The sequence below is a fragment of the Pinus tabuliformis genome, chromosome 3_1 (assembly GCF_031772625.1).
Source record: "Pinus tabuliformis cultivar Carrire ecotype Pingquan chromosome 3_1, CPIR1, whole genome shotgun sequence".
In the NCBI taxonomy this organism is placed as follows: domain Eukaryota; kingdom Viridiplantae; phylum Streptophyta; class Pinopsida; order Pinales; family Pinaceae; genus Pinus; species Pinus tabuliformis.
The window spans coordinates 892,193,435-892,201,876 of NC_142301.1; the positions used below are offsets into that span (position 1 = coordinate 892,193,435).

Consider the following 8,442-nt stretch of genomic DNA (forward strand, 5'->3'; position numbering starts at 1 on the left):
GAAATTTGGGTGTCCCATATGGAGTGGCGATCTCCGTATAAATATATCAAAATGGTTCTTCTCTTCTTCCTCACCATGTGACACAATTTCTTTTGTTTTATGGGAAGCGACCAACACAAATAGGCGCAGTCGACACAATCCGGTTACATTACCTGTCATTCTGTGCGTTCGGCAAGACTTCTCTGTAACGTTGGCAGACGTCGCTTGACAGAAGGTGACGGCTAAGAAAGGCGGGCAGTTACCACTTGGAAAAAGATGATGATGTCAACAGATACAGGTATTATAGAATTCAATGAAGGATGGGATATTATTCAGAATGGCATCCTAAAGTTGATAAATATTCTCAAAACAGATTTAAAAGGCGATTTCCCTGTAACGGAGTACATTAACATTTATACAACTGTGTACAAAATGTGCACCCAAAGGCGTCCTTATGTGTACTCACAACAACTCTATGACAAGTACCGGATTTCATTGGAAGAATACGTTGCTGTCACAGTATTGCCAGCTTTAGGGGAAGTGCATGATCAGTTCCTGTTGAAAGAAGTTGAGAAATGTTGGGGAAATTATCACAAGGTGCTGGTTAGACTCATCTCAAATATGTTCATTTATTTGGATCTTTACTTCGTGAGGCAAAACTCCCTGGTTTCGCTAGTAAAAGTTGGAGTGATGTGTTTCGGTGACGTGGTGTATCACGGTATCAAGATTAATGTGAAGAATGTGGTGATTGAGTTGATTAATCGTGAGCGCGAGGGAGAACAAATTGATCGCGCTTTGTTGAGAAACATTGTGAATTTTTTTGTGGAAATGGGAATGGATCGCTTGGATTTGTACCAAAAAGACTTTGAAGCTCCCATGTTGGAAGATACTGGAGCTTACTACTCTAGGAAGGGTTCATTATGGATATTAGAGGAGGATTCGTGTCCTGACTATATGATAAAGGCCGAAGAATGTTTGAGACGTAAGAAAGAAAGAGTTGCTCACTATTTGCATTCCAGCAGCGAGCAGAAGTTATTAGAGAAAGTAGAAAATGAAATCCTCTCCCGCTACTATATTCAACTTTTGGAAAATAAGTATTCGGGGTGTCATGTTTTGCTTACAAACGACAAGAAAGACGATCTTTCGAGAATGTACAGGCTGTTCTGTAGAATACCTCAAAGCTTGGAACCTTTTGCAAGTATTTTTAAACAGAATGTAATCAGCGAAGGAATAAAATTATTTAAATGGGTGGAAGATGTTGTCAAGAATAAGAATAATAATATAGATGACATTCCAGCACATGAGTTTGTGGAGAAGATTATTGAAGTGCATGATAAGTGTAGTGGTTACGTTGTGGAGGCATTTCAAAGAAGCAATATTTTTTATAAAGCCTTGAGGGACGCATTTGAAGTAATATGTGATAAAAAAGTCGAAGAAAGCACATGTGCAGAGTTTCTGGCTACATTTTGTGACAACGTGCTTAAAAAGAGCGGTTTAAGTGATGATCATATTGAGGGTATTCTTGAAAAGGCGGCGAATCTCCTTCAGTATGTTAGTGATAGAGATTTGTTTGCTGAACTCCCTCATAGCCCTACTTTCCTCAACCCTATGGTCTTTACTCTTCGCACTTCCTTTCTTGATGCTCAAGGCTATAAATTATTTTTCCTCCACAACAAGGAAAATACACTCTAGTGAGGGTTTTGAGGAATCCCATATGAAAATAGCCCAAAAATATATTTATAGCAGAGGTCACTAGTGGAGTGGGGGGGTGGATGTTTTTAATGGTGTGTCTATAATACACTAATGCATCGATGGGTTACTATAACTAGATGCACCGGTGCTTAATAACATATGGTGCATCATGGAAAATATATATATATATATATATATATATATATATATAACTGTGTGTTAAGTATATAAGGCGCCTCGATACATATACTAATCGAGAACATTAGAAAATGGTGCACCATTACATGGTTGTTTTTTATACAGATAAAAACAACAGTCCCTGCATATATAAGGTGCACATGTGCATATACTATTCAATAGCACCAAACAAAGATTAAATTAAAAAAAGATGTTAGTTGTAAAATTCATTTTCACCATTTTGGTGTTATACTCTCACGAAGCACCGGTCCAATAATTGTTTACGAAAGCCCCAGTGTGTAAAAAACATAGTGCACCGTGGTAGGATTTTTAATTTTAAAAATGTCGGTGCACTTCTTAGATAATATGCATTGGTGTTGTTAATAGAATTGTACAACCTAGTGCTTAATATGCAATTGTGCACCATGGAAGGGTTAATTTTTGTAAAAATAAAAACCGCTCTGAATAGAATATTTGCATTGTTCGCACACTACTCAATAGCACTAGAAAAGGGTTAAATTTAAAAAAATATTAGTCGTAAAATTAATTTTGATCATATTGATGCTATATTGTAATGAAGCATCGATGTTATCCATATTTATGATAGCCTTGGTGCATAAACAACATGGTGCACATGGAATAGTTTTTAATTTACAAATGGCAGTATACTTTGTATAAAATAAGCACCAGTTCAGTTAATAGAATTATATGCCCGATGCTTAACAAACAATAGTGCAGTGTGGCAGGGTTATTTTTTATAAAAATAAAAACAACCATGCATTGAGTAAGTAGTGAGATCCAGTGCATATATTAATTGATAGCACCAAACAAGGGCTAAATAAAAAGAAATGTTGGTCGTAAAATTCATTTTTACCATTTTGGTGTTATAGTCACATAAAACACCAGCGTTCCCTTTTTACGAAAGCCCCGATTTGTAAAAAATAGGGTGTATTGTGGAAAGGTTTTTAATTTAAAAAACATTGGTGTGTTACTCATATAATAAGCATCGGTGCCATTAATATAATAGTACATCTCGGTGCTTAACAATGCTGCACTATTCGAGGGTTATTTTTTTAAATAAAAAGTAACTCTGGAGCACTAGTGCATATACTACTCAATAACACCAGAATAGTGTTAAATTTAAAAAAATGTGAGTCGTAAGATTTCTTTTCACCATTTTGGTGCTATACTCCCATGAAGCCCCAAAGTCAATACCCCCTTTTGTCCCCCTTTATGGTAACGAGAAAAAAAGAGAGAGAGAGAGAGAGAGGGAGAAGGGACCTGTGCATCTCCCGAGAGCGAGTTTAATTTTTCTAGTTTGATTTATTTATGGAGTCTCAAATGAGGTCGGGACCGCCAGTGGCTGGGTTGATGAGCTTTCCCATAGTGGCCCACCTAAAAAGTGGATCCATCCTTAGCTAGGCAAGTCAGCTTCCATCTTCCCTAACCGCCCATCTTAAATTTAAGATCAATAGTCCACTTTGTAGATTGGGATCCATGTGATGGCCCCTCTGACCCACTGGCCTCTAGTATGGGCTAGTGGTAATCGTGGATGGAGGCAAGCCAGTTCTGGGTCCCTAACATCTTAGTCAGAACGAGCGGGTCAGATTTTAGGTTGGGACCACTCATACTGTAGGCATTGAGCTGCGTAGATGAGCAGGCCCCTTGGATCCACGATCGTGTGGTTATCTCAAAGTCGAGAGAAAGTTCGCTTCCATTAGCCCTAACCTTCTTGAAATGGGCTTTAGAGACATTCTAGAGCCTCTTAATTAGGTCAGTCGATAGATTTCTCATCTGGCCTCTCGATTGACGACGAATCAGTAGTCATTTTTGGTTGGAGACACCCCATTCGTGGGCTGGGTTCCAGTCCTTTCCCCAGACGACCACTTCATAGCTTGGGACCTAACACTACCTGGCAAGCCAGACCCTGGAGTCCCTAATCCCTCCAGCCACTACCACTACCGCAGCCAGAAATCCACCAACCTTACCTACCACCTGCTAGCCTTATCTGGTGATCCAATGCACATGCAGGATCCATAGATGTACACCCATCAGAATCAGATTGACCAGCAAAGGCAGAGTCATATGTAGAGACTAAAGTGGTGGAGGGAACATAAATACCAACAACAGAAGCTACGACAGCTACAGTAACAAGTTAAGCATCACCAGCAAAGATAGATGTTGTAGATCCGGTTACGGGTGTAGATTTAGCAATTTTTTTCTGATCAAGAAGCAAAGGCATGGGTTCCAGTGCCAAGCTTAGATTCAGTTGCAGGGCTCAGGCTCAATGAACCATATTAAATAAGTCACGGGCAACCACTGGCATCAACCAATGAAACAAAAGCAGATCCATACCTAGTTAACTCAGTTGACCCCATGCCTGTTTTTTATTAATCCATTAGAGAGTCAAGTCAAACAGTAGCCCCATCACTAGAGGAATAAGTAAGGACAACAGTAGTAGGAACCATGCTGTGTGAACCAGAACCCCCAAGCAATCGAATGAAGCAAGTTGTGTGAACCATGAAATGGTCTAACCCACCCTCAATAGCTCTGGAATGAATGAATCAATAACCAGGACTGCTTCTATCATCTCGTACCATCGATCAATAGTGTCCAATCAATAGGGTCTAACCCAATCTATGGCACACGAACAAGCAGAGCAAGATCAAGGTGTAGCTATCTCAAGGAAAAGACATAGATCAAGGTGAAAGGCTTTTACCCACATCCATAGAATAAGAACTTCCAGGTGATATCCCTTCCAGGAATAAGAATAATAAATTCCTTCAAGGTGATATCCTCCCCCTCTCAATGAATAAGAACTGAAAGGTCAATAAGATATAGATATCCATTGAAATGATTAACCGTGCCAAGCATGAAATACATAAAAGTAATAGAAATATATCTTCCATCGCTCACCACCTCACCCCAACGGAATGCGTTGCGTTTGGATGGAGCTAAAAGTCACATGTCTGATTGATACTTTGACTGCTCTATGGATTGTTTGGAACATATGATATTCGAGAGAACTCTTGAATTTTTGAAGAACTAGTGATAAAAAAATAAAATAAAAAGAGTTTATAGGTTTGATCATCTGGGATCAGATCAATCTCGATCGATCCAAAATACTAATATGCCTGCTCTAGTCCAATACTCCCATCCAACGATCTCGATAAGGGCATGAGATTGATATGATCTGAAAGACTTTTCAATGCCAAGTCATAGGGACAAACTATGAGGGGATATATATAAGTAGTATCATTTAGTGGAATCTATAGGGATATACGGGCTCGAACCGTAGACCTTCTCAGTAGAACAGATCAAAGTTCTTATTATCAAAATAATTTGAACTGTTCCAAGAACCCAACATGCATTTTCTCGCATTGGGTTCTTTCATTAACTGATGGAAAGATCGGTTAGTCTGCCATTCCCCTCTTTCCTGTAAGATACTAATATGGCTCCGTGTGCTCCAAATTTTTACCCTTTGGAAGCAACCCCAAAGTTATTCAAAAGGTTACTTTGACGTAGGTCCGCCTTGATCGGGCATAGATTGACTCAAATAGAGTCTCTTCTATCGCTCCAAAAGTAAAATATGACACTTCATACACCTAAAAGTTCATAGAGTAAAAAGAATCTATTTTGAGGTCCCTGTATTATACTCATTACGCCTGGCATTGAACGAAGCTGGGATTGACTATATCAATTAGATCCATAATTCGAATCAAAGGGAGCATGAAGCGGGCCTTAGGACACTAGGATAGGACTAATCCCATCATTACATCACAGTCCAACCAAGTCTTTCTCCGGTTTCCAAATCACCATGTCCTCGCGCTTACCACGTGATTTAGACACCTCATGACTAAGCTGCATTTCGTCATCGCGCAAACACCTTCATACTTCCAAGCTATACCACGAAAGGAATTGAACCTTAGCAATTTCACCACGTAACAGCGCCCCTAAGGGGGAGACAACCTAGACTGACAAAGGAAATACCTAGTAGGGCTGCTTACCGGGCTATTTTTTGTTTCTGGGTGATCCTCTCATCTCTTGGAAGAGAAAGAAGAACTCTCAAAGATCTTAGAGGAGAACTTGTTCTAGTGAAAGAATGAAGCTTGGAATGAATGAATTTCCAAAAAGAATTAAATTCAGACAATATGACAGAGCAAGATCTCGCTACTTTTTCATGTGTCTTGCCAAGCGGCTTCATTCGGGATCCTCCAGTCAGGGGGAAAGTAGTGTCTACTAGCATAGGAAGTCACTATCCAACCTTCGGTTTGGTTTTAGCGCACTTAGTTGTCCCGTAAGAAGCTACTGCTTGGCTAACCTACTTGCTGCTACAACGCTCAGTATCAGTCATGTATCCCACGTGGGCTCAGAGTTCACCTTCCTTTTGAGGAGATTTGACAAACCTCTTTTGGGGGGTTGATCTGTGACCTATCCTTTGAACTAGAAGATGAAAGGAATGAAGTGGAACTATTGGTGAGCGCAATGCCTACTGAGAACCAGTCGTTCCTACTCCACTTACAAAGTTTTCCTCGCTCCACGAGACCCCATAGGCTCTTAGATTCTACTCTATGCTTAGTTAGCTCTATCCTCAGGTGTACTCTTGGAGGTGCTACTGTTTCCTACTACCGCTATGAAAGAAACAAACAAACACAGTGCATGCCCTACCACTGCTACTGCATCGATTTAAGTGCACTACTACTACTGCATTTATTTTAGTGCACTACTTTTGTTACTTTTGTGATGCCTACTCCTTAGATGAGGTTAGATTTATCCTTAGGTCTTACTCTTTAGTCAACTCTATATTGTTAAAAAGCGCCCTACTCATTCTATTGAACTGCATGCACTGCTTTGCCTATTGTGCACTGTGTTACCTCTTGCTTTTGGTTAGCTCTATGTAGCTCTATCTTTGTAGCTCTACTGCCCTATTGAAGTGAGAATAGCTACTGCTACTACCTACAGCTATGCAAGTGAGAAGCCTGCCTCCCCTAGGGGCCCACCTGAACAGTGGAACCTACTTAGCCTAGGCAAGTCAGCTTCCATCTTCCCTAACTGCCCATCTTAAATTTAAGATCGACAATCCACTTTGTGGATTGGGATCCACGTGCTGGCCCCTTTGACCCACTCGCCTCAGGTACTACGGGCTGGTGGAAGTCGTTGAGCGAGGCAAGCCAGTTCCGGGTTCCTAACTTCTTAGTCAGAACGAGCTGGTCTGATTTTAGGTTGGGACCACTCATACTGTAGGCATTGAGTTGGGTTGATGAGCAAGCCCCTCTAAGCCACAATCATGTGGTACTGAAAGTAGAGTGAAAGTCAACTTCCATCAGCTCTAACCTTCTTGAAATGGGCTTTAGCAACGTTCCAAAGCCTCTTAATTAGGTCAGTCGATACATTTCTCATCTGGCCTCTCAATCAACGACGATTCAATAGTCATTTTTGGTTGGAGACACCCCATTCATGGGCTGGGTTCCAGTCCCGTCCCCAGAGGCCACCTCATAGCATGGGAGCCTACTATCCCAACCTATCACCCAACTCAATTACAACATCCTACTGGGAAGACCATGGATATATGCTATGGCTGCGGTTGTGTCGACCTACTTTAGGAAGATTGCATTTCCTTTTCAAGGAGGAATCACAATCGTTGACCAACAAACATTTCTCCCCAACAGTTCCCAAGTTATGGGAAGCATTCCGATGATCCATGGAAGCCCCCATTCGCTTCAAAATATCGGAGTAGGCCTACTAAAAGACCCTATATTAATGGGGACTTTTGCCCTCCCGCCACCAACCAATCTGGCGGAAGTGGCAACGATAGGAACCTGCAATATGATATCTTCAATTCAAAAGATCTCAGAAAACGATATTAACATGGATCATCCGCAGGTATTGCCTCCAAGCCCAATAGAAATATTGTAGCAATCAATGTTTTCGACATGGGAGGCAGGCCCGAATCAACGCTCATCAAGCGTTTGGATAGATAGGTCTAAGGAATATGGCACCCCTTCAGATCCTTGGTCGCAAGTGCCTTACACCAACGAAGGAATTATTTAGTCAATGATAATTGAAGGGGCGCCATGGGAAGATTACCACCATCGTTCCCATCTTCCGGATTGCCAAGAAGATACTCTTGATGACCTTCATCATCCTTCAGTTTTTGATTTCCTATCAAATACTGTAAACACAGTGGATTCCAAGCGAAACTTGTCCAATATTGATGAGACTATCGCCATAAATATCTCGACCAAAATGGATGTTGTAGAAAATATTTATGTTGGAAAATGTTGTTCTCCTTCAGAACTTGAAATATATAATGCTCTTTTTTGCGAATTCAAAGATATCTTTGCTTGGTCATACGATGAAATGCCAGGCATTGACTAGAGTATAGTTGAACACGAAATCAAGATGTATCCAGAGGTCAAACCGGTACGACAACGACTACGTCAGGTGCACCCCAAGAAAGCCACTGCTATCAAGGCAGAAGTTGAGAAACTTCTCCATGCTAGTTTTATTTACCTAGTTACTCTAACCGATTGCGTATCGAACATTGTTCCTGTGATGAAAAAACAAGGAACAATTAGAGTGTGCGTCGATTAT

At 40.8% G+C, this 8,442-nt stretch overlaps 1 pseudogene; it reads left to right on the top strand.

Moving 5' to 3' along the window:
• The first annotated feature begins 255 nt into the window (after positions 1 to 255).
• LOC149190489 (cullin-1 pseudogene) lies at positions 256 to 1,671 on the top strand (annotated as a pseudogene).
• The last annotated feature ends 6,771 nt before the right edge of the window (positions 1,672 to 8,442 follow it).